Here is a 24,990-nt window from a genome sequence, read left to right on the forward strand (position 1 = left end):
TTCATAGTCTGGCCATTTGAATAGCCAGGGGACACGGTCGTGAGTACTTTTAAAGTACTCGCAAACTAATACTAAGGTAAGTAACACTATTTCACTAAAGAGGGTTCTAAGCTCTAGGTTTAGTTGAATAAAGCCAATTTTAGTTCATAAGCATTTAGTAAAAGACTCATCATTTGCTAACTAACTCAAGTGGGAACATTAGTGTCATTCCCACAACTCAGTTGTGATTCAAGTCAAGTCACCCTTCACCATTCACCAACATTTTCAAGAATCTGACACCGGAAACTGTATGGCCTTTCCAACCGTCCGTAACCGTGGACACGGCTATTCGAATAGGTTTACACTCTGCAGAGGTTGCACACTTGTGCCACAACATTTGATTACATCCGTCGGGGATAACCTCGAATCATCGTAACTCAGTACGCGGATCATCAACCCTAACCTTTCACTTACATATCCTAGTATAGGCACCTCTCCCCATGAGCTTGGCCTCCCAGTGAAGACAAACCGTCAGCCTGGGAACTGCACAGGGCTTGGCCGGACAATTCACCTCAGTTCACATCATTTCACTTTTAACGGAGGCAGCCTCGGCATAACCCCTATGATGCTTGTTCAGAGGGAACCCATACTAAGACACATAAACTTCCAGTTAAGCCCTACCCATAATCAGGTATTGTGGGGGTACTTGTAAATTGGAAAGGTATCGCATCCAAACCAATATCATTTTTAGTCAAAAATCACCATCTTCTCCAAGTCATATTCACCTTCAAAATTCATTCAAATCACTTCACTTCACCAAGTTCCCATCTAGAGTAGTCAATTTTATTTGTTAGCACTAGCAACTAATCATGAGGGGTGCTATCTTAGCTTTGCTTGTTCTAGGCTAAGTTTGGTACTCTTGTGCTACTCTAGACCAAGTAAATCATGAATCAAAAAGTAACTTTGATAAATAAAGTTCAGTAAAGCTTGTAAAGTAAAAACTTGGGATAGGACCACTAAACATGAAATAAATAGGGTGATGCATGATACGTCTCAAACGTCTCTATAATTTCTTATGTTCCATGCTACTTTTATGATGATACTCACATGTTTTATACACACTTTATGTCATTATTATGCGTTTTCCGGAACTAACCTATTGACGAGATGGCGAAGTGCCAGTTCCCGTTTTCTGCTGTTTTTGGTTTCAGAAATCCTAGTAAGGAAATATTCTCGGAATTGGACGAAATCAACGCCCAGAATCTTATTTTTCCACGAAGCTTCCAGAACACCGGAGAGAGACCAGAGGGGAGCCAGGGGGACCCCACACGCCAGGGCGGCGCGGCCAAGGGGTGGGGCGCACCCCCTATTGTGTGGCCCCACCAGGGCCTCTCCGAGGCTGCCCTTCCACCTACTTAAGGACTCCGTCGCGAAAACCCAAGGAGGATAAGCCACGGTACGAGAAACCTTCCAGAGCCGCCGCCATCGCGAAGCCAAGATTCGGGGGACAGAAGTCTCTGTTCCGGCACGCCGCCGGGACGGGGAAGTGCCCCCGGAAGGCATCTCCATCGACACCACCGCCATCTTCATCAACGCTGCTGTCTCCTATGATGAGGAGGGAGTAGTTCTCCCCCGGGGCTAAGGGCTGTACCGTAGCTATGTAGTTAATCTCTCTCTCATATACCTTAATACAATGATCTCATGAGCTGCCTTACATGATTGAGATCCATATGATGAGCTTTGTGATCTAGTTGAATATCATCTATGTGCTACTCTAGTGATGTTATTAAAATACTCTATTCCTCCTCCATGATGTAATGGTGACAGTGTGTGCATCATGTAGTACTTGGCATAGGTTATGATTGTGATCTCTTGTAGATTATGAAATTAATTATTACTATGATAGTATTGATGCGATCTATTCCCCCTTTCATAGCCTGATAGTGACAGTGTGCATGCTATGTTAGTACTTGGTATAATTGCAATGGTCTATCATGCACTCTAAGGTTACTTAAATATGAACACCGAATGTTGTGGAGCTTGTTAACTCCGGCTTGAGGGAGCTCTTGTAGCCCTACACAATGAATGGTGTTTGTCATCCAACAAGAGAGTGTAGAGAAAGTAGTATTTGTTTATTCAGTTATGTGATCAATGTTGAGAGTGTCCACTAGTGAAAGTATGATCCCTAGGCCTTGTTTACACCACGAGAATTGCCTCCCACGCCAGCAAGCTATTTTTCGGCACCGTTTCCAAACACCTGCAAACATCGCTTGTTTCTGTTTTCTGCATCTTTACTTCCTGCAATATTACCACCATCTATACCACCTGTGTTTTACTATCTCTTCGCCGAACTAGTGCACCTATACATCCGACAAGTGTATTAGGTGTGTTGGGGACACAAGAGACTTCTTGTATCGTGATTGCGGGGTTACTTGAGAGGGATATCTTTGACCTCTACCTCCCCGAGTTCGATAAACCTTGGGTGATTCACTTAAGGGAAACTTGCTGCTGTTCTACAAACCTCTGCTCTTGGAGGCCCAACACTGTCTACAGGAATAGAAGCGTGCGTAGACATCAAGCTATTTTCACGGCGCATGCTACGGGGAGGTAAGGTAAAAGGTATTCACATCCTCCGACTACTAAGCTATTTCCTAGCACTCGTTGCCGGTGTGTGAGTGCTCGAAGCTATTTCCTTTAGATCCTGCAATTGCATCTTTTTGTTTCTTGTTTTTATTTTCACTAGTTAGGCTTAATGGAAAACAACAAAAAAATTAGAGATCTTTATGAACTTTATATTGAATTAGGACATGATGTGTTTGAAGAGAAAATTAAAAAACCTATGGAACTTTATATGCATGATAATGCCAATGTTATTAGTATGAATGCTTTGAACACCATTGTTGCTAATGCTATGGAAGAATTTAAGCTTGGGGAAGCTGGTTTTGATGAGCATGATATTTTTATTCCCCCAAGCATGGAGGAGAAAATTTACTTCGATGATACTTTGCCTCCCATTTATGATGATTATAATGATAGTGGTATTTTGGTGCCACCTACTATGGAGGATAAAGTTTATTATGATTATACTATGCCTCCTATATTTGATGATGAGAATAATAATGATATCTACCTTGTTGAATTTGCTCCCACTACAATTAATAAGAATGACTATTCTTATGTTGGGAGTAGTAATTATTTTATGCATGAGACTCATGATAAGAATGCTTTATGTGATAGTTATATTGTTGAGTTTGTTCATGATACTACTGAAAGTTATTATGAGAGAGGGAAACATGGTTATATGCATCTTAATAATATTGAGTTTCCCCTCTTTATGTTGAGAATCTTGAAGTTGTGCTTGTTTTGCCTTTCTATGCTTGCTGCGTTATGCCTACATGACTTGTTTATCTACAAGATTCCTTTTCATAGGAAGTGGGTTAGACTTAAATTTGTCTCATACTTGCTTTTTGATGCTCTCTTTTGCTTCAACTCTTATTTCTTGCGAGTGCATCATTAAAATTGCTGAGCCCATCTTAATGGCTATAAAGAAAGCACTTCTTGGGAGATAACCCATGTGTTTATTTTACTACAGCAATTTTGTTTTATATTTTGAGTCTTGGAAGTTGTTACTACTGTAGCAACCTCTCTTTATCTTTATTTTATTGCATTGTTGTGCCAAGTAAAGTCTTTGATAGTAAGGTTGATACTAGATTTGGATTGCTGCGCAGAAACAGATTTCTTGCTGTCACGAATTTGAGTAGGATTCTCTGTAGGTAACTCAGAAAAATCTGCCAATTTACGTGCGTGATCCTCAGATATGTACACAACTTTCATTCAATTTGAGCATTTTCATCTGAGAAAGTTAAGTGCCCCTGAAAAATTCGTCTTTACGGACAGTTCTGTTTTGACAGATTCTGCCTTTTATTTCGCATTGCCAGTTTTGGCCAGGTAACGCTCCACCCCCTCGCGTTTTCTCAATGGCTGCGCAGCACCCATCATTGAAGCCAACGCCCCTGCCGACCCTCCATGCCGCCGCGTTTTGGGTAGTGTTTTTTGGGTGGCAACTGTTTTCACCAAAAACACTTGGGAAAAAATACCCACCAAAACTCTGAAAAACACGTGCACCAAACAGGCCCTAAGATGTCTTCAACGAAGGTCCGCAAACGAACATTTGGTGTCCAAATCTATCCATAAGCACACATAGTGAAGCCTAACTTTGAGCTTAAGAGCATCTCCAGTCGCGTCCCCCCAAATGAGGTTTGAGGGACCGCGGACAAGAAATGGAAAAAAAAAAACTGTCCAGTCGCGTCCCACAAAACTAATTAGCGCCTCATTTTGTGTCTGGCGTCCCCGGTAGAGACTCTATGCATGCAGCCCCTATTCCCCACATGCTAGTCTCTTTCCCACACTTTGTCTCACCTACTTTTCCCACATGGGGTGGTCCCCTTTATTAAAATGCATGCATCCGGATGCTGTTTGAGGGACGCGGCTGAGAAGGGCCTCTTTTTTTACAAATTTTTGGTCTCTTTTTATCCGGCGCGGTCCCAAACGTGCCCAAATCATTTGTGCCGGACGCTTTTTGAGGGACGCGACTGGAGATGCTCTAATTTGTGGTCCAGCGGACAGCCTCCAAATGGGTCGCATGTCTCTTCCTAGCCCGCAAGTTAGTGGTGCTAGGAAATTTCATCCATTTTCATGATAGACAATACATTTTAAGCACAATCAACCTAAAAATAAAATTACAATGGGCTCTTGTAGCCTACATCGGCACAACTAGCTTGGCCCTCACCGTCTTGCCGCTTGCTACTCACTGTGCCTTTGGTGTTGCCTTGGCCCTTGCCGGCATGAGGACATTCGGAATTTTCTTGGCCCTCCCCGTCGTCGCCCCTTGCACACCACGACGCAATGGTTTCATTAGCCCGGCGCATTCCATCGGTTGCGTCCATCTTCCTCCTCCTAACGTGGACGACGGTCATGGCCTCCCATTCCGCCGCTTTCGTCAAGGCCACCGCTTCCGCATCGGCACGTGTCCTCCGGCAACCACTCGGTGGACCGTTGGCCTCATAAATGCGGTGGCCCATTGGTTGCAGCGTCTAGTCGTCGCTAGTGAGGTTGATGACCTCCGTCATCTCCCATGGTCTGTGCGGCACTGGTGGCGGCAAATGGTATACTGGCGGCATAGAGGGAGGAGGAGGAAGGGGAGCCATCGCCGGCTCTGGCCACGGATCCTACACCACGGGAGGAGCAGCAGATGGGCCACGCGCTCTAGAGTCACCTGAGATGTCACCGACGTCCGCTGCGCGAGCGTCGACTCACGAAGCTGGAAGCCGAGGCCGTTCCACTCGACGAGCTGGTCGAGCTCGCTCTGGTCAATGGCGAGCTGGATGGCCTCGTCCTCGGTGAGATCCGGCGGCTGGTGCTCCGGATCCCACGTCGCGCCGCCATCGTCGAAGCTCTCGCCTCGTGGTCGTCGGCCTCCTTGTCACCGTCCTCGTGGTCATCGGCCTTCTTGTCATCGTCCTCAACTCCGTCCTCGTTGTCGTCCGTGAGGGCGTTCAGGAGTTCGTGCTTGAAGAACCCGACGTCGCCGAGGTAATTCGCTCGGCAGCGCATGTCGAACTCCCACATCCCGAACGTGATCTAACTATATGAGTTGAGGTTGAACGCTCGATCTTCGCGCAGACCCGTAGACAGTTTGAACCACTAGCGTTGGACTTCGTCGCGCCGCTCTCGTCCCGCACGAGGCACGAGAGGCACCGGCACACAACAGGAGATGAGGTACCAGCCTTCACCCGGTAGGCTGACATCTGACCATGGCACTGGCCGATTCACCTCCCAAAGCTAGCGCACAAGCTTAATGGGACGCATACTTGAACCCTGTTTGCATTCTCGGAAATATGTCGGTTATTTTACATCAGGTCGCTGGAGATGCAGACCCATTTTTCAATCGCGTGGTCATAGACGAATGCATCGGGCCGCTCAAAAATTGGAGGAGCTGGCATCGCGAATTCGCGAGAATTGCGTGTGTCCAAAGTCCAAACCGGATGGGGAGGAAACAAAGGAGTCGCTATAGCCGTCGTCGGTTTGTTGGGTTGGGAAAACAACCCATGCGCAGGTGGAGGCCGCACGCGGCAACGCTCCAAAACCTCTGAAAGTGCCCTCGTGTTGCAGGTTGTGGTGGTGTGGCAGGCTGCGATGCGTCCAAAGGAGACACCAGGAAGGCGACGCCCAAATGCGCGCTCACAGACAACGCGCCCAAGTCCCGATCCATCCCACCTATCTACTCCCGGCCGTGCTCGCGTTTTGGTCTCTCTGTGCCTTTTGTTTGGCTTGGAGCTGCTCCTGGACAATTTCCCTCGTCTCTTCTTCCCTGCGCGGCGCGTCATCTTGCTAGCCGGGCAAACTCAAGTGGGAGGGCAGAGATAGGTTCAAATTTATTGGCGTTTGGATGGACGCTTTTCTTACTCGTCTTTGCTTATACAAGTTAAGGTCCCCACCAAAATGGAGTTAAAGATTTTACCACTCTAATGTACATTCCAACGAAATTCATCAATCTCTTGCGTTAATTTGCCCAAATTTAAATGTTGTAGCAAAGCATTCCATGCTGCAAACCTATGACCAACGAGATTCTCTTCTGAACGTCACATTTGGGGAGGAGGACTCCAACACATTAGCGATTCTATCACCCTTGGAGAGGATGCTACCTCCTTTTCATAATATAAGGCACGTAAATTTAGTTAAAAGTTGTTTCTTTTTGAAATTTAACTAAATTTATAGATAAAAACATACGCACTTACACTACAAAATCTACATTTTTTCCGAAATGGGGCAGCTCCTGGCCTCTGCATCGATCGATGCACAAAACCTTATTCATCTATTGGAAAGTTCAAAATATCAGGTCTATTACATCAAGGATCAGCGAGCGTTCAAACATGTATCAACCATCGGAAAGTGAAAAGCAATATATATCTATCCATTTTGGATCTTTCTAGTGTGACGCCACCCAATAGCCTAAAAAAGAAGTATTGTGTAACCGTTAGTAAACGGTTGCACCCAATAGCCATAGTTTTCCACTGAACCTCTGGGAGAAGATAGACCCATTGTAGAATCCAATGTGCTGCTCGTCGGTTAACCTGCAAGAAATTAATTTTTTTTTGTTTGTTAAAAAATAATGTCATTCCGACTTGTTCAAAAGGATTAACATAAAGCGGATACCCCATACGTACAAAATCTACATCCATAATATCTATATGTAATTTATTTTCTTCACTATTATAAATAGTTCTAGGCCTTAGATACTTGTCACAAGTTCGATGAATCTAGACGTATTTTAGTCTATTTTACCTTAATCTAGGACACGCATTTAGGTGCATAAGGAGCATTTATATTCTTGTGTATATCTACAGTCAAACTTAATATAATTTAACTTCAACTAAAAATATACGCCTTATTTTCTTTAAGAAGAAAACAGAGTTTCTCAAAAAAAAAAAAGTAGAAAACAGAGAGGAAACTGGGGCAGCAGCTGTGACGGTGACAATGCGATTCCGTGGAAATTCCGACCACGTCCAACATTTCGCCCGCTTTACTTGACACAATTGAACTTCACGCGAGTTTTTTTGAAAATATTGGATCGTCGGGGCCGGGTCTTCTTTTTAACGTGGAAACAGAGTAGCGTCCCACAATCGCACTCTTTCCATGACAGAGGTATTTCAACGCTACTAAATCACATGTTCTCAATCAGTCAGTCACAGGTCATAAGCTTTACGTGACTCAGAAGGAACTGATCTTTTTTTTTTTTTTGCGGGTCAGAAGGAACTGATCTGATCCCGTCTAGAATTACCTGATCCCGTCTAGAATTACCCCCTTTTCGCCAAATGCAACCTACCCTCTTCAATCAGTCTTCAGTACTACTAGATTGAAATGAGTGATTTACGCGTAGGTTTTTACCCCTTTTCACCAAATGCATCGTACCTTCTTCCATCAGCCATCGGTACATCATTGAAGTGAGTTATAGAATGAAAGATGGGCAAGCCACCAAACTGATCCAATTCGGTAGATCACTTCACCATCTCCGACTAATATCTACGCATTGATCTGATCCAGAAGGGGAAGGCACGCTATGCACAAATACAGCACATGCATATCCATGCAGCGAAGTTCAGTCTACACAAAAACCAAGCTACTAAAAAACAGTAGAAACTATTCAAATTTCACCCGACGCAACGCGCCAGATGAAACGCCTAGCTAATGTCCATCAGTAGGTAGTAGATTTTCTTTATTTTACTTTTGCTGGAAGGAATCCAGGAAAGGGGTTCCCGATTTCATTACGAAACCGACGGTAAAACATCATCCATAGTTAACCAAACGAAACAAACCCCCTTAGGAGTGCTCCAGTGTTCTTCGAAAGTTTTTTGCGCTAATTTTAAAGCAAAGCAAGGGCTGTGATTAGAAGAGCTTCTCTATGGATTCCACCCCCTATATTGATCTGATTTGTATGCACTTGCCGGTTCAAAGGTGTGAATCCAATACCTCAACTTCTCGATGGATTCCACCGCCGCCGGGTATCTCTATGGTTAATACTGATCTTTCAAGCTCAGGGCAAGATAGCGCAGGAGTTGTCATAAGATCATACGATGGGAGTTTTGTCGCGGCGTGCCACCAACAGCTCCCAAGAATGGCATCCCCGGAATTAACTGAAGTTTTGGCTCTCAAACGAGCGGTGTGTTTCGTTCGCGAGGAGGGTGTGACAAGGCTATCTTTGCCACAGATTGTCTATCACTGGTTCATCGTCTAAACTCGATAGAGATGGACAGGTCTTCGGTTGGCTTGGTGGTTGATGACATCAAGTTCATGGTTAGGTTTTCACATCGGCTTCTTTTGTCCATGTGAATCGATCTTTTAATGACGCAGAGTACCTCTTATCTAAATCTTGTGGGGATACTAGTTCTAGTGTTGTTTTCAATTCTGTCCTAGGTTTTATCCAGCGAACTCTTTGTATCCGTACCCTAGCCGCCCCCAACCCCAACCCTCCTCCTCCCGCCGCCGCCGCCGGCAGCGCCGCCGGGGCAAAGACCTCGGGGCGTGGCGGCGGCGGGGGCTTTCCCTCTTGACGCGGATGGGACGGCGGCTGGGTCATCCCCTCGACGGCGGCGGCGGTAGACCTCCTCCATCCCGTGTGATGGCGGGGCGGCGGCGGTCGGAGGAAGAAGGGGCGGCGGCGGCCAGAGTGCTGCGGCCTCCCCTGCCTCCCGTCGGTGGCACACCGGTAGTGGCTGGTGGTGGGACGGTTTGCGCCATCCCCTCCGCTTCTCGCCGGTGCGGGGTGGTTACCTTGGGTTTCTCCCGCGGTTCGTGTAATATCCCAGGTATTGGGGTTACAAAAATAGAGGAAACAGATGTGTGCATTGCATTCATGCATAGAAAATCTGGGGAATTTTCGCGCTTTTATTTAAAACCTTCGAAGTGATCTGATCGAGGTTTCTCTTACGTCGGTGGAACTGAATCAGGTCATCGACGTGGGTGCGATAAACTTCGGCATGACCCTCGATGATTTCTTTTGTTTTGGGAAGAAACAATTCAAATGTGAACTTTTGAAATTCAACTTTCATTTGAAATCATACAAGTAATTCATGATTATTGAATTATTAAGCATAAATGGAAATTGAATTATAAATATTAAGGAAATAGAGTTGCAAATAAAGAATGAAATTCTTTATTATCTATATGATATAAATATTCACAAGTCTTCTTATAAAGAGTAACATGGAAGTTTAAAGTAAACAAAACGAATACTTAGTTATAAAGAGGATACAAGCATAAGGAGGAAATTAAGTTATTACATAACCGCATGTACAAAGTCTTTACATGATTCAGGAATCAAAAAGAATATTACAGAAGAATAGAAAATAAAAACACTAAAGTAATTCCTAACTATTTATTCATCTTCTATCTTCTTCTTCCTGTTCTTAACTTATATTCCTGCAAAAATAAAATAACTAAAAAAGGGATTTTGGTTAGTGATTACTCTCAGGTTTTGGCATAGTGTTGCTATGCTGAACTCATCATTGAGTAGATAATTTTGAGGCCAAATTTGTAGTATTTGTTCTTATCAGCAAATCTTGGCCTCAGGCTCATGCATCATGGGCAGGGTCAAGTTAACACTTGGCATCGTCAAAAATAAAGTACATCTAAGGATAATATCAAGCCAACGGAGCTGATCCACAACTAGAAATATCTTCACAGGGAAACTTGAACCAGGAGGGTCCCACATGTAAGCAGCTGCAAGCAGCTCACACACACATGCAATCTGGTGTGTTGTCAACACAGCAACAGCAAGCAAAAAGGTAGATAAAATAAGCCAACCAGCCGCAGATGAGCTGCTGGCCAACTCTTCACACGGTTCTCCACAACAAACCACACCATATCCACCCAAGAACACCATGAGTTCATCCACAGTTCCTCACCAAAAATATTACAGCCACGATGGTTACATAGATACAACCTCTGGTCAAGACAACAGCAAGGAAGAGGAGTAGTTCCAGAAGGGGGGCCAAGATCAACTTGATTAGATCAAGAAGTGAGAAGAGGAACATGCCAACAACCACCAGTAACAGCTGATCAAGATTCACCATCAGAACAACATCACCACAAGTTAGTCCACTCTGCTACATCAGGTTAATCTTCTCAGTTTAGTTCAAAGAATTTTGGTGGGGAACACTCTTAGATTTGCATACAAATGGTATGCTAATCTCATCACAGAGAAGAAAAGCCAACAAATCCAAATACCCTTCCACTAGATCTTGACTAGGAGGATAGAAGGATTATTTTCTCTTAGTCTTGAATAGAAGTGCTATTCAAATTCATCACAGAGAACTTAAGGCACATGAGTATCTGTTCTTATTATCCAACAATGCCTCAGCTTTTGCATCATCGGCTAAAGCAAACATAGATCTGTCCATTAAAAGTAACTCAAGCAACATCAGTAGCTTGGGATGGACATATTGCATCATCTGATCCTACAGCATGACCAATGCCTATTTCTCACTCTACATAAGCACCTACAAGCACAAGATTCTAATCCAACATACCATTATCGGGTGCACACTCATTTGAGGCACCACATGATAATTATGTTAGTGAGAAGCACATGGGCACTTATGCAAAGACAGAAAAGACATCAACACTAAGCTACAAAATCATCAGCCTTTGCATCACAGGCAGGGCCAATAAATCAAGAATATAGCTGTTCTTATCAATTAATAGTCAGCAAGAGAGAGACCAGCTGTGAGGGCAGCAACATCCCTGAGTAAAAGCCAGCAAATAATTAGGTCCATGAATCTGGAAACACACACACTTTGCACAACTACATAGAAATAGATGATATTCCACACTTGCAAATGAACCGGGGATCCTTAAATCATTGGATCCAATAACAAAGCCACAGGAATCATGATATTACCAATCCGAGGGACATAAGTATAATTTAAGCATGTGGATCATGCAAATAATCCACCCAGCCTGCTAATAGCAAGTTAACTGTCCAACTTAGACCTAAGAGTTCAGTGAACATTTTTTTAGTGAGATCGGTAACTTTAGCACTGCACGATCAGTAGGTTCAATTCATCAAATTGATAAACCAGGACAGCTACAAACCAAGTAGTACTATAGTAGCAGCAAAACCACACTAAGCACTCGCATGTAAGCTCACCGCCAAGCCATCACCATCAAATAAATCCTGCATATGCACGCAACAATACTTGCTTCTTGTATATGTAAATCCAATACGAATTAAGCAGAACCATAACTGAATACCCACAGTTCACTGAATAAAAGCATTCAGTTTTGGCAAGTAGTGATATTACAAGCAAGACACACATGTCGGGGATGATCTAGTCATCCAAACAGAGATATAAATACTAGTAACAGACCAGCCCAAGTTCATCAGCACAATCTGAAACCACATATGCATAGGCCAACCACACTCAATGTCTTATCAGGGGATATATACCAGAAATGTCATAACCAACATATCAGCAAGATTATAACCAAGCCACTGGCACCATACGGATTAACACAAGGTCATAGACAGTGTGCGAGAGGAGTGGGATATAGCTCACATTGCAATTGCAGCAGTAGAAGAAGAAGTCGACGCCGGGGTTGCGTCCGCGGCACCGTCCCGCCGGCGTCAAGGTCGACGGGGTAGTAGCAGCAGCAGGGCACCATCACCATGCCACCACCACCAGCATCACCTCAACCACACCACCACCAGAGCGACATCGCAGCACCACCAGCGCCAGTACACGGACGACAGGGTTGCATACCTGCAGTACCGTCCCGCCGGCGTCGGGGTAAAGGTAGAGGAGCAGGAGCACATAGTAGTAGTAGAGCAAGAACTCGAGCTGGGGCTCAAGGTCGACGACAAAGAACTCGGAGGTCGCCGTTGAGGAGTAGAAGCAGACGATGGAGACGAGCAGGGATCTCCATGGTCAAGCCGGGCGCGAGTAGGGGGCGCAGTAGAGCGCGACAGCGGTGTGGAGTAGAGGGCGCTAGAGCTAATCCAGGCCGCGGCGGCGCCAGAGACGGCCGGCAAACGGCTGAATCAAGCCGACATCAGGCTAGGGTTCTCGAGTGGGGATGGACAAGACAGGACTCGAGAGTCAAATCGAGCAGGACAAAGAGGTAGAGAACGTCGAGGAGAACCAGGAAACCATCTCGCCGGCGCCGAGGAAGGCCGGAGGTAGCCGGAGGAAAACGGCGGGGGGCAGCGTTACAGCAGGGGTCGGGGGCGAACGAGTACGACCTTGAGGATCAAATCGAGCAAGGGGAGGTTAGAGAGCAACTCGAGGCGGGCCAAAACCATATCACGCCGACGCTAGAGTCGACTGGAAATGGTCGAGAGGAAGGCAGCGCGTGGTGGAGCCATGACTGCTCGAGAGTGTGTGCGTGCGTGAGAAAGGAGGAGGAATCAAGAGAGGATGACGAGAGAGAGACCTGGGGGGGATCGGTTGTGCTGAACTAGTAAGTACCCGTGCGTGTATGACCACCAGACTATGTATTTACGTGTGTGCAACATTTGCCCAAGTAACTAGCCTAGTAACTCATCCACTATATGTGTACGGTGTCCCTAACTATAATTTATTTATTTGAATTAGAACATGTACCATACTTATATTAGTGCATTTATATGTGCCTATTTTATTTCAGATTAAATAAAAGTACTTAACAATAAATACAAGTTGTTTATACTAAACTAACAAAAATATTAGGAACATTTTCTTAAACCAAGTTAATCATTATATGAAAGTATTCAGTTCTAGTTACTTCAAAAAAAAAAAATATATAGAAAAGTTAAGAAATAAATGTCAAATGGAATTTGAAAATGTTTGAAATAAAATGTCAACCTTAACCATGTAATAAATATGTTCCAAAAAGGTCTTAAAATATTAACTAGTCTTAAATTATATTCTAATACCAAATTATCTTTGTAAGGAATATTTTCCTTAACAAAAGTTAGTAAATCAAATCCAAGATACTCTAGGAAACTCTTATACCTTAAAAATAATTCCATAATAGGAATTTGAACTCACATGGTGAGACATGCAAACTCTAACAACACCTCAAGTCTTAATCCTCAACATCTTTGAGCTGAATAAAATCATTTGACTTACTTTACATGATCATGTTTGATACTTACAAGTAGGACCTTTATGACTGAACCTTAAATAAAGATTCATAGCTAGAGTTAAGTGTTATACTTGTCATGTTCAGATAAACACTAATCATGAGTCCAAAGTTAGATCTCATCCTAGGAATTAATATTACTTTGTTAGTAGAGTCATTCTATACTGTTATGAGAATAATACCAAACCAAATAATCATTAACCATGACTTACATGACTTAAAGCCAACAAAGTGTTCTTTACATGATAAGATCATTACAACTACTATTCATTGTATGTTACTACGATTATTATCTTTTGTATACAATCGGGAAGAGGTACCAAGTTAATCAAAACCCTAAAATCAAGTATCTCTTATTTTTACTCGTTAAATTTGTAAGACATTCTAATTAATCTAAAACCCTAATAAATACCTTGAATGTGAAACAATGCTAAAAGTGCAACACATAACAAAGAACTCACCAAACTCAATCAACACACAACTATTGGGGTTATAGTGGGGTTTCACCAAATTGCATCTCATACTTATGCATAATAGCATCTTGCAATTCTTTAAACATTGTCCTTACCGGACAATGATGCTATTTTCAGAATTTGGAGTTTCACCGCGAGTAGAAGCTTTTGATTACATTCTACCTCAGTCACAAGGCAAGTTCATCACTTGCTCATGTCATTTGAGTATCTTTATCAAATTACTTGCAAAGTACTATGATTATCACTATTGCATAAAAACCAAAACCACTATTTTCATAACTATGAATATGACTATGTGGTGGGCAATGGAACCATGGATTGTGTTGATATGGTGGAGGTTCCATTGCAAGGGTTTATATCCATCTAGGATTAAACAACAAATGTCGTCCAGTGATTCTTGTGCCGTAATACCCGTGTTAACCATAAGATCCGGAGTGGGACGGAATAGTCAATTGTATTTCCACCTCTTGTACATCAACGGATGCGCTTTACCGTAGACCCTTGATCCAAGAGAGGACAAGTGGTACCCTTGATCCAAGAGAGGACAAGTGGTAGGGTGGGGGTCCCGATGAAGTCCCCACGGTTATTGCGGTCTATGATGGGTTGCAGCTGCTCGGCGAAGGAGTTCATGGTAGAGACCTGAACTGTTGTCGTGGTCTGGGGCCGTCCTTAATTGGTATAAGAGCACCGGCGAGGACCCGGGGTCGGAGTTTGCAAGCAAAGGGTGGGTGTATGAGGTAGCGGAGGAATATGATTGGCTATGACCTTATACCGGGCCTCACACCGAAGGAAGTGTGGACGAGCACGCGGCTCGGTTGGCACCAAGGTTAAGATCTCTTATGGGTAAAGCAACACACCTCTGCAGAGTGTAATGAACCGTGACCTGTCACTCCCCGTTCCGGGATATGGAACCGCGAACGCGGCCGGAAAGGAGCTCCATGAAGTTCTAGTAAACCGGTGAAGGCTGACGGACATAGTTCTTCTGAATAAAAGCAACCTTTTGAAGAAATGGTTATGAAAACCTGCATGAGTATTAGACTTTCTGGTCTAATGCCGTAGCTAGTGCATTAAACACCTCTTTCCTATAATGAACTTGTTGAGTACGCTCGTACTCATCCCACTCTTAAATCCCCTGCTTAGATATGGAAGCATCGAAGGAGGATCTACAGTGCAACTCGAAGGCCGAGGAGTCAACAACTACTTCAAGAGACAGGAACCTGTCAGAAGAGTCAGATACCACATCCAACAAGGAGAAAACCTAGTTTAGCCATAGAAGGGAACTAGCCTCCTAAACCTAGCTCCTATTTAGCTATAATCTATTCATAGCCTCTATAGCTAGTTAAATACTCTTTAAATAGAGTTCGTGATAAGACTAGACTACGAGTCGTTCTTCTGGAGTTTATTTGCAGCTTTACCTCATTGTAAAGTAGGAGGCTATGATGATCTTATGTAACAGAGTCTGTGTTGTAATTCTATAGACATGCCTTGGACCCGCATATGTTTCTGTTGTACCACTCTGAGCGATATAATACTAGTGGAACGGTGTTTCATTGGTGTTATATCGGACTTGCATACTACATCATGCAGTGGTATGCCGGGTCACCACAGTTGGTATCAGAGCAAATGCTTTGACCCTAGGATTAAAACCCTTTAAAGGAGACCTATAGGATTGGTAGTGTCTATAGGAAGTTTTCTTAGTTAAATCAAATATTTTTATGACTTAAGATGGGTATTCACTTGAGAATAATCCTGACACACTTGAGTCAACATTTCTTACCTATCTTTCCTAAGTAAAGTTAGTTAACTAATTCCAAACATGTAGCACATCAATAAGTCCTTAAAACAATAGATGAGTAGATCACAGTTGGTATACAATACATGGTAGTCCAAAGAGAGGATACAACCATAAGGAAGCTACCTATTGGAAGATGTGTACCAACATAAGTTATGATTATATAAAATTATCCAGACTTGTAATAGGAGTAATATCAAGTAATAAAGATAAGGAAGATGTCCTACTAGAAGGGTATACCAATACCAGTAATAGGGTAAGTAAAATTTTGTAGACGTGTGAAACAACTGATAGTAAGTGATAAAAACAAGTGATATGAGATAGTATAGACCATGATGAGTCAATCATGGAAGGTAAGTAAGAGAGATAGGAAAATAATATGTCTACTTATATGGTAGAGTTGTTAATCATATATGATTCACCTGAGAATCATTATGTGATGGAATATAACATCATAAACATTTAGGAGGAGAACAATAAGAAGTCAGGGCATCAACAATAAAGCAAGATTTGTGTTCCAAAACCATGGGAACTGTGTCAAGTACATCAGACCCCTAGTTACATGGTAAGAACACATGGAAGTATAGGAACTACATTCCAATATTATGTGTTTAGAGTAACCATACTAGAACTAGTGGTATCATACAAAATAGTCCTCAACAGCACTTATATATGATATAATACTTTGTTAGTACTTCCAAACAAATTTAGGTTAACCTTAACTATCCTAGACCACTTTGTTTCAAGTTTATCTCATTGCAAATGTGCAATTAAGGTAAAGGGTGAGACAAATAGTAGAATTCCCTATATTCGTGCTAAGTATCACGATATAAACCTAAATTATGTGGTGTTCTATACTACACATCGAGCCTCGATGTTTAGAGATGTCTTACGCAACAATCATATTCAGGCTTATGATGATGTGTATTATAAGCACAAAACTGAATCTTCTTGGATTTTATTGGATTTTCATTGTTTGACTAGATCCATACATGAAGTTTGACTTTGATATGCAAATGCATGTTGCAATATCAAGTTCTTACTTGATGCTATAGATCTAGAGGGTAATAGTATTCGTGTGAGGAAGTGACGAATTCTGAATATTTTGAAGACAAGATGAAGGTTCATCAGAAGAAATGAGTAAAGTTGTGGGAAGCAACCACAATACTCTGAAGGAAGTACCAATCCAAAACTCATCATGCTTTACCTCAACCGAGGAGTACTTTAGTACAGGAGAAGCATGAAGGTGAGAAATATGATGATTATGAAGAAGTAGAAGTAGAACCATAGTCATCATGAAAGAGGGAATGCATGGAAATCACTTAGGATACTATATTCATAGTGTCAGCTAGTGGTTTTCTTGCAAAAATAAACCCTCGTAAAAGAAAGATGACCTATGAAACCATAGCAGATATAAGAAGACCACAGTTGGTATCAGAAGACCACAGTTGGTATAGGATCAATATTGTGAGATAAAGTAGAAGATGTCTCGTCCAGTTGATCAGAACCTATAATAGAATCCATTTTTAGATATCAAATAGCCACAGTTGGTATAATAACCACAGCTGGTATCAGTTGGTATTACAAATAGTCCACGATTTAATTAATTGTAACAAAAGTTTGTGAACAAATAAAAATCTTGTCAGCCAAATAGCTAGATATATAATTATTTAGTCGAAGGATTCACATTGGATGTCCACAATCGAGTGGATACACCACAAACATTCTTCGCAAGATCTTAGAAGAAGTAAAACCCATAAGTTAGAACCAGACCAATATTCCAACCATAAGTCCAATAGTTGGAAGAAAAGGAGTTGAAGACCATAAGAAAACTCTAAGGGGTAGAGTAAACATTAAGTTGGATGTACAATAACTCAATATTTTGAGCAAGATAGTTGAAGAAGGTCTGAACTGAGAGGAAGTTCGATATTATTTTCATAAGATTATCGAACACTACTTTCAGAAGGATGTCAGACCAGAAGCCGAGGTTTATACCTCGAGGAAGTAAGAAGTGGACTATCACTTGAGAAAGTGAGTAGTAATTACTCAGAAGTACGAAAGTTCAAGTAAGTTAAGCATAAAAAAGTTGGACGAAGAAAGTACCATAGATCAAGTACAACTCAAGAATGCCAAAGACCGAAGGAAATTGACCATACCAGAACCACAGACTAATAGAATGATTCCTTTCATGGAACCTAAATAACCAAAATAGTTTTAGGTATCACCTATAAACCATGATTGGATGGACTAAATTAGTCTAACCCATTCTTAGAGGAATAAACCATCATGATCATTTCCATGGTAAGTATCTTACCAAGTATCATTATTGCACTTTTGGTAGTAAGGGAAAACAAAGACCTATTTTATCAAATAGGAGAATGTTATCCAATTAGTCCTCAATAAAGACTGCAAGGACAAGAAGAAGTCCCAATCATGGAATCTTCAATGAGATAGGAAAAAAAGATTATAATAGCTGGAAGAAATCAATGAATCAAAGAGCCATGGTTCAGAGACAAGTATTATTAGATTCCGGAGAAAAATCATAGAACTGGAGCAAGAAACTGATGTTCAGATACAAACCCTAATGGATTCCAGGAAGAATCTGGATAAGGGATATATACAATTATATCCAGTGAGATTACCACGGAGTTCGAGAAAAGTCGTAGTCTGCACAAGACAGATCCACACTTCGGAAACGTGACAGAGATCAAACTTCGAGGACGAAGTTTAGTTTAAGGGGTAGAGACTGTAATATCCCAGGTATTGGGGTTACAAAAATAGAGGAAACAGATGTGTGCATTGCATTCATGCATAGAAAATCTGGGGAATTTTCGCGCTTTTATTTAAAACCTTCGAAGTGATCTGATCGAGGTTTCTCTTACGTCGGTGGAACTGAATCAGGTCATCGACGTGGGTGCGATAAACTTCGGCATGACCCTCGATGATTTCTTTTGTTTTGGGAAGAAACAATTCAAATGTGAACTTTTGAAATTCAACTTTCATTTGAAATCATACAAGTAATTCATGATTATTGAATTATTAAGCATAAATGGAAATTGAATTATAAATATTAAGGAAATAGAGTTGCAAATAAAGAATGAAATTCTTTATTATCTATATGATATAAATATTCACAAGTCTTCTTATAAAGAGTAACATGGAAGTTTAAAGTAAACAAAACGAATACTTAGTTATAAAGAGGATACAAGCATAAGGAGGAAATTAAGTTATTACATAACCGCATGTACAAAGTCTTTACATGATTCAGGAATCAAAAAGAATATTACAGAAGAATAGAAAATAAAAACACTAAAGTAATTCCTAACTATTTATTCATCTTCTATCTTCTTCTTCTGTTCTTAACTTATATTCCTGCAAAAATAAAATAACTAAAAAAGGGATTTTGGTTAGTGATTACTCTCAGGTTTTGGCATAGTGTTGCTATGCTGAACTCATCATTGAGTAGATAATTTTGAGGCCAAATTTGTAGTATTTGTTCTTATCAGCAAATCTTGGCCTCAGGCTCATGCATCATGGGCAGGGTCAAGTTAACACTTGGCATCGTCAAAAATAAAGTACATCTAAGGATAATATCAAGCCAACGGAGCTGATCCACAACTAGAAATATCTTCACAGGGAAACTTGAACCAGGAGGGTCCCACATGTAGCAGCTGCAAGCAGCTCACACACACATGCAATCCGGTGTGTTGTCAACACAAGCAACAGCGACAGAAAAGGTAGATAAAATAAGCCAACCAGCCGCAGCTGAGCTGCTGGCCAACTCTTCACACGGTTCTCCACAACAAACCACACCATATCCACCCAAGAACACCATGAGTTCATCCACAGTTCCTCACCAAAAATATTACAGCCACGATGGTTACATAGATACAACCTCTGGTCAAGACAACAGCAAGGAAGAGGAGTAGTTCCAGAAGGGGGGCCAAGATCAACTTGATTAGATCAAGAAGTGAGAAGAGGAACATGCCAACAACCACCAGTAATAGCTGATCAAGATTCACCATCAGAACAACATCACCACAAGTTAGTCCACTCTGCTACATCAGGTTAATCTTCTCAGTTTAGTTCAAAGAATTTTGGTGGGGAACACTCTTAGATTTGCATACAAATGGTATGCTAATCTCATCACAGAGAAGAAAAGCCAACAAATCCAAATACCCTTCCACTAGATCTTGACTAGGAGGATAGAAGGATTATTTTCTCTTAGTCTTGAATAGAAGTGCTATTCAAATTCATCACGAGAGAACTTAAGGCACATGAGTATCCGTTCTTATTATCCAACAATGCCTCAGCTTTTGCATCATCGGCTAAAGCAAACATAGATCTGTCCATTAAAAGTAACTCAAGCAACATCAGTAGCTTGGGATGGACATATTGCATCATCTGATCCTACAGCATGACCAATGCCTATTTCTCACTCTACATAAGCACCTACAGCACAAGATTCTAATCCAACATACCATTATCGGGTGCACACTCATTTGAGGCACCACATGATAATTATGTTAGTGAGAAGCACATGGGCACTTATGCAAAGACAGAAAAGACATCAACACTAAGCTACAAAATCATCAGCCTTTGCATCACGAGGCAGGGCCAATAAATCAAGAATATAGTCTGTTCTTATCAATTAATAGTCGAGCAAGAGAGAGACCAGCTGTGAGGGCAGCAACATCCCCGAGTAAAAGCCAGCAAATAATTAGGTCCATGAATCCGGAAACACACACACTTTGCACAACTACATAGAAATAGATGATATTCCACACTTGCAAATGAACCGGGATCCTTAAATCATTGGATCCAATAACAAAGCCACAGGAATCATGATATTACCAATCCGAGGGACATAAGTATAATTTAAGCATGTGGATCATGCAAATAATCCACCCAGCCTGCTAATAGCAAGTTAACTGTCCAACTTAGACCTAAGAGTTCAGTGAACATTTTTTTAGTGAGATCGGTAACTTTAGCACTGCACGATCAGTAGGTTCAATTCATCAAATTGATAAACCAGGACAGCTACAAACCAAGTAGTACTATAGTAGCAGCAAAACCACACTAAGCACTGCATGTAAGCTCACCGCCAAGCCATCACCATCAAATAAATCCTGCATATGCACGCAACAATACTTGCTTCTTGTATATGTAAATCCAATACGAATTAAGCAGAACCATAACTGAATACCCACAGTTCACTGAATAAAAGCATTCAGTTTTGGCAGTAGTGATATTACAGCAAGACACACATGTCGGGGATGATCTAGTCATCCAAACAGAGATATAAATACTAGTAACAGACCAGCCCAAGTTCATCAGCACAATCTGAAACCACATATGCATAGGCCAACCACACTCAATGTCTTATCAGGGGATATATACCAGAAATGTCATAACCAACATATCAGCAAGATTATAACCAAGCCACTGGCACCATACGGATTAACACAAGGTCATAGACAGTGTGCGAGAGGAGTGGGATATAGCTCACATTGCAATTGCAGCAGTAGAAGAAGAAGTCGACGCCGGGGTTGCGTCCGCGGCACCGTCCCGCCGGCGTCAAGGTCGACGGGTAGTAGCAGCAGCAGGGCACCATCACCATGCCACCACCACCAGCATCACCTCAACCACACCACCACCAGAGCGACATCGCAGCACCACCAGCACCAGTACACGGACAACATGGTTGCAGACCTGCAGTACCGTCCCGCCGGCGTCGGGGTAAAGGTAGAGGAGTAGGAGCACATAGTAGTAGTAGAGCAAGAACTCGAGCTGGGGCTCAAGGTCGACGACAAAGAACTGGAGGTCGCCGTTGAGGAGTAGAAGCAGACGATGGAGACGAGCAGGGATCTCCATGGTCAAGCCGGGCGTGAGTAGGGGGCGCAGTAGAGCGCGGCAGCGGTGTGGAGTAGAGGGCGCTAGAGCTAATCCAGGCCGCGGCGGCGCCAGAGACGGCCGGCAAACGGCTGAATCAAGCCGACATCAGGCTAGGGTTCTCGAGTGGGGATGGACAAGACAGGCCTCGAGGATCAAATCGAGCAAGACAAAGAGGTAGAGAACGTCGAGGAGAACCAGGAAACCATCTCGCCGGGCGCCGAGGAAGGCCGGAGGTAGCCGGAGGAAAACGGCGGGGGGCAGCGTTACAGCAGGGGTCGGGGGCGAACGAGTACGACCTTGAGGATCAAATCGAGCAAGGGGAGGTTAGAGAGCAACTCGAGGCGGGCCAAAACCATATCACGCCGATGCTAGAGTCGACTGGAAATGGTCGAGAGGAAGGCAGCGCGTGGTGGAGCCATGGCTGCTCGAGAGTGTGTGCGTGCGTGAGAAAGAAGGAGGAATCAAGAGAGGATGACGAGAGAGAGACGTGGGGGGATCGGTTGTGCTGAACTAGTATGTACCCGTGCGTGTATGACCACCAGACTATGTATTTACGTGTGTGCAACATTTGCCCAAGTAACTAGCCTAGTAACTCATCCACTATATGTGTACGGTGTCCCTAACTATAATTTATTTATTTGAATTAGAACATGTACCATACTTATATTAGTGCATTTATATGTGCCTATTTTATTTCAGATTAAATAAAAGTACTTAACAATAAATACAAGTTGTTTATACTAAACTAACAAAAATATTAGGAACATTTTCTTAAACCAAGTTAATCATTATATGAAAGTATTCAGTTCTAGTTACTTCAAAAAAAAATATATAGAAAAGTTAAGAAATAAATGTCAAATGGAATTTGAAAATGTTTGAAATAAAATGTCAACCTTAACCATGTAATAAATATGTTCCAAAAAGGTCTTAAAATATTAACTAGTCTTAAATTATATTCTAATACCAAATTATCTTTGTAAGGAATATTTTCCTTAACGAAAGTTAGTAAATCAAATCCAAGATACTCTAGGAAACTCTTATACCTTAAATATAATTCCATAATAGGAATTTGAACTCACATGGTGAGACATGCAAACTCTAACAACACCTCAAGTCATAATCCTCAACATCTTTGAGCTGAATAAAATCATTTGACTTACTTTACATGATCATGTTTGATACTTACAAGTAGGACCTTTATGACTGAACCTTAAATAAAGATTCATAGCTAGAGTTAAGTGTTATACTTGCCATGTTCAGATAAACACTAATCATGAGTCCAAAGTTAGATCTCATCCCAGGAATTAATATTACTTTGTTAGTAGAGTCATTCTATACTGTTATGAGAATGATACCAAACCAAATAATCATTAACCATGACTTACAGGACTTAAAGCCAACAAAGTGTTCTTTACATGATAAGATCATTACAACTACTATTCATTGTATGTTACTACGATTATTATCTTTTGTATACAATCGGGAAGAGGTACCAAGTTAATCAAAACCCTAAAATCAAGTATCTCTTATTTTTACTGTTAAATTTGTAAGACATTCTAATTAATCTAAAACCCTAATAAATACCTTGAATGTGAAACAATGCTAAAAGTGCAACACATAACAAAGAACTCACCAAACTCAATCAACACACAACTATTGGGGTTATAGTGGGGTTTCACCAAATTGCATCTCATACTTATGCATAATAGCATCTTGCAATTCTTTAAACATTGTCCTTACCGGACAATGATGCTATTTTCAGAATTTGGAGTTTCACCGCGAGTAGAAGCTTTTGATTACATTCTACCTCAGTCACAAGGCAAGTTCATCACTTGCTCATGTCATTTGAGTATCTTTATCAAATTACTTGCAAAGTACTATGATTATCACTATTGCATAAAAACCAAAACCACTATTTTCATAACTATGAATATGACTATGTGGTGGGCAATGGAACCATGGATTGTGTTGATATGGTGGAGGTTCCATTGCAAGGGTTTATATCCATCTAGGATTAAACAACAAATGTCGTCCAGTGATTCTTGTGCCGTAATACCCGTGTTAACCATAAGATCCGGAGTGGGACGGAATAGTCAATTGTATTTCCACCTCTTGTACATCAACGGATGCGCTTTACCGTAGACCCTTGATCCAAGAGAGGACAAGTGGTACCCTTGATCCAAGAGAGGACAAGTGGTAGGGTGGGGGTCCCGATGAAGTCCCCACGGTTATTGCGGTCTATGATGGGTTGCAACTGCCGGCGAAGGAGTTCATGGTAGAGACCTGAACTGTTGTCGTGGTCGGGGCCGTCCTTAATTGGTATAAGAGCACCGGCGAGGACCCAGGGTCGGAGTTTGCAGCAAAGGGTGGGTGTATGAGGTAGCGGAGGAATATGATTGGCTATGACCTTATACCGGGCCTCACACCGAAGGAAGTGTGGACGAGCACGCGGCTCGGTTGGCACCAAGGTTAAGATCTCTTATGGGTAAAGCAACACACCTCTCGCAGAGTGTAATGAATCGTGACCTGTCACTCCCTCGTTCCGGGATATGGAACTGCGAACGCGGCCGGAAAGGAGCTCCATGAAGTTCTAGTAAACCGGTGAAGGCTGACGGACATAGTTCTTCCGAATAAAAGCAACCTTTTGAAGAAATGGTTATGAAAACCTCGCATGAGTATTAGACTTTCTCGGTCTAATGCCGTAGCTAGTGCATTAAACACCTCTTTCCTATAATGAACTTGTTGAGTACGCTCGTACTCATCCCACTCTTAAATCCCCTGCTTAGATATGGAAGCATCGAAGGAGGATCTACAGTGCAACTCGAAGGCCGAGGAGTCAACAACTACTTCAAGAGACAGGAACCTGTCAGAAGAGTCAGATACCACATCCAACAAGGAGAAAACCTAGTTTAGCCATAGAAGGGAACTAGCTTCCTAAACCTAGCTCCTATTTAGCTATAATCTATTCATAGCCTCTATAGCTAGTTAAATACTCTTTAAATAGAGTTCGTGATAAGACTAGACTACGAGTCGTTCTTCTCGGAGTTTATTTGCAGCTTTACCTCATTGTAAAGTAGGAGGCTATGATGATCTTATGTAACGAGTCCGTGTTGTAATTCTATAGACATGCCTTGGACCCGCATATGTTTCGTTGTACCACTCGAGCGATAT

The 24,990-nt window shown here is 42.2% G+C and overlaps 1 long non-coding RNA gene across 1 annotated transcript; it reads right to left on the reverse strand.

The window, feature by feature from the left end:
- Positions 1–21,087: 21,087 nt before the first annotated feature.
- LOC124665762 lies at positions 21,088–22,290 on the reverse strand. Its single transcript, XR_006990680.1, has 2 exons — positions 22,116–22,290; positions 21,088–21,963 (listed from the first exon to the last, which is right to left on the reverse strand). It is a non-coding gene; the product is annotated as an uncharacterized LOC124665762 (long non-coding RNA).
- Positions 22,291–24,990: the final 2,700 nt, after the last annotated feature.

Source organism: Lolium rigidum, chromosome 6 (genome assembly GCF_022539505.1).
Source record: "Lolium rigidum isolate FL_2022 chromosome 6, APGP_CSIRO_Lrig_0.1, whole genome shotgun sequence".
Classification (NCBI taxonomy): domain Eukaryota; kingdom Viridiplantae; phylum Streptophyta; class Magnoliopsida; order Poales; family Poaceae; genus Lolium; species Lolium rigidum.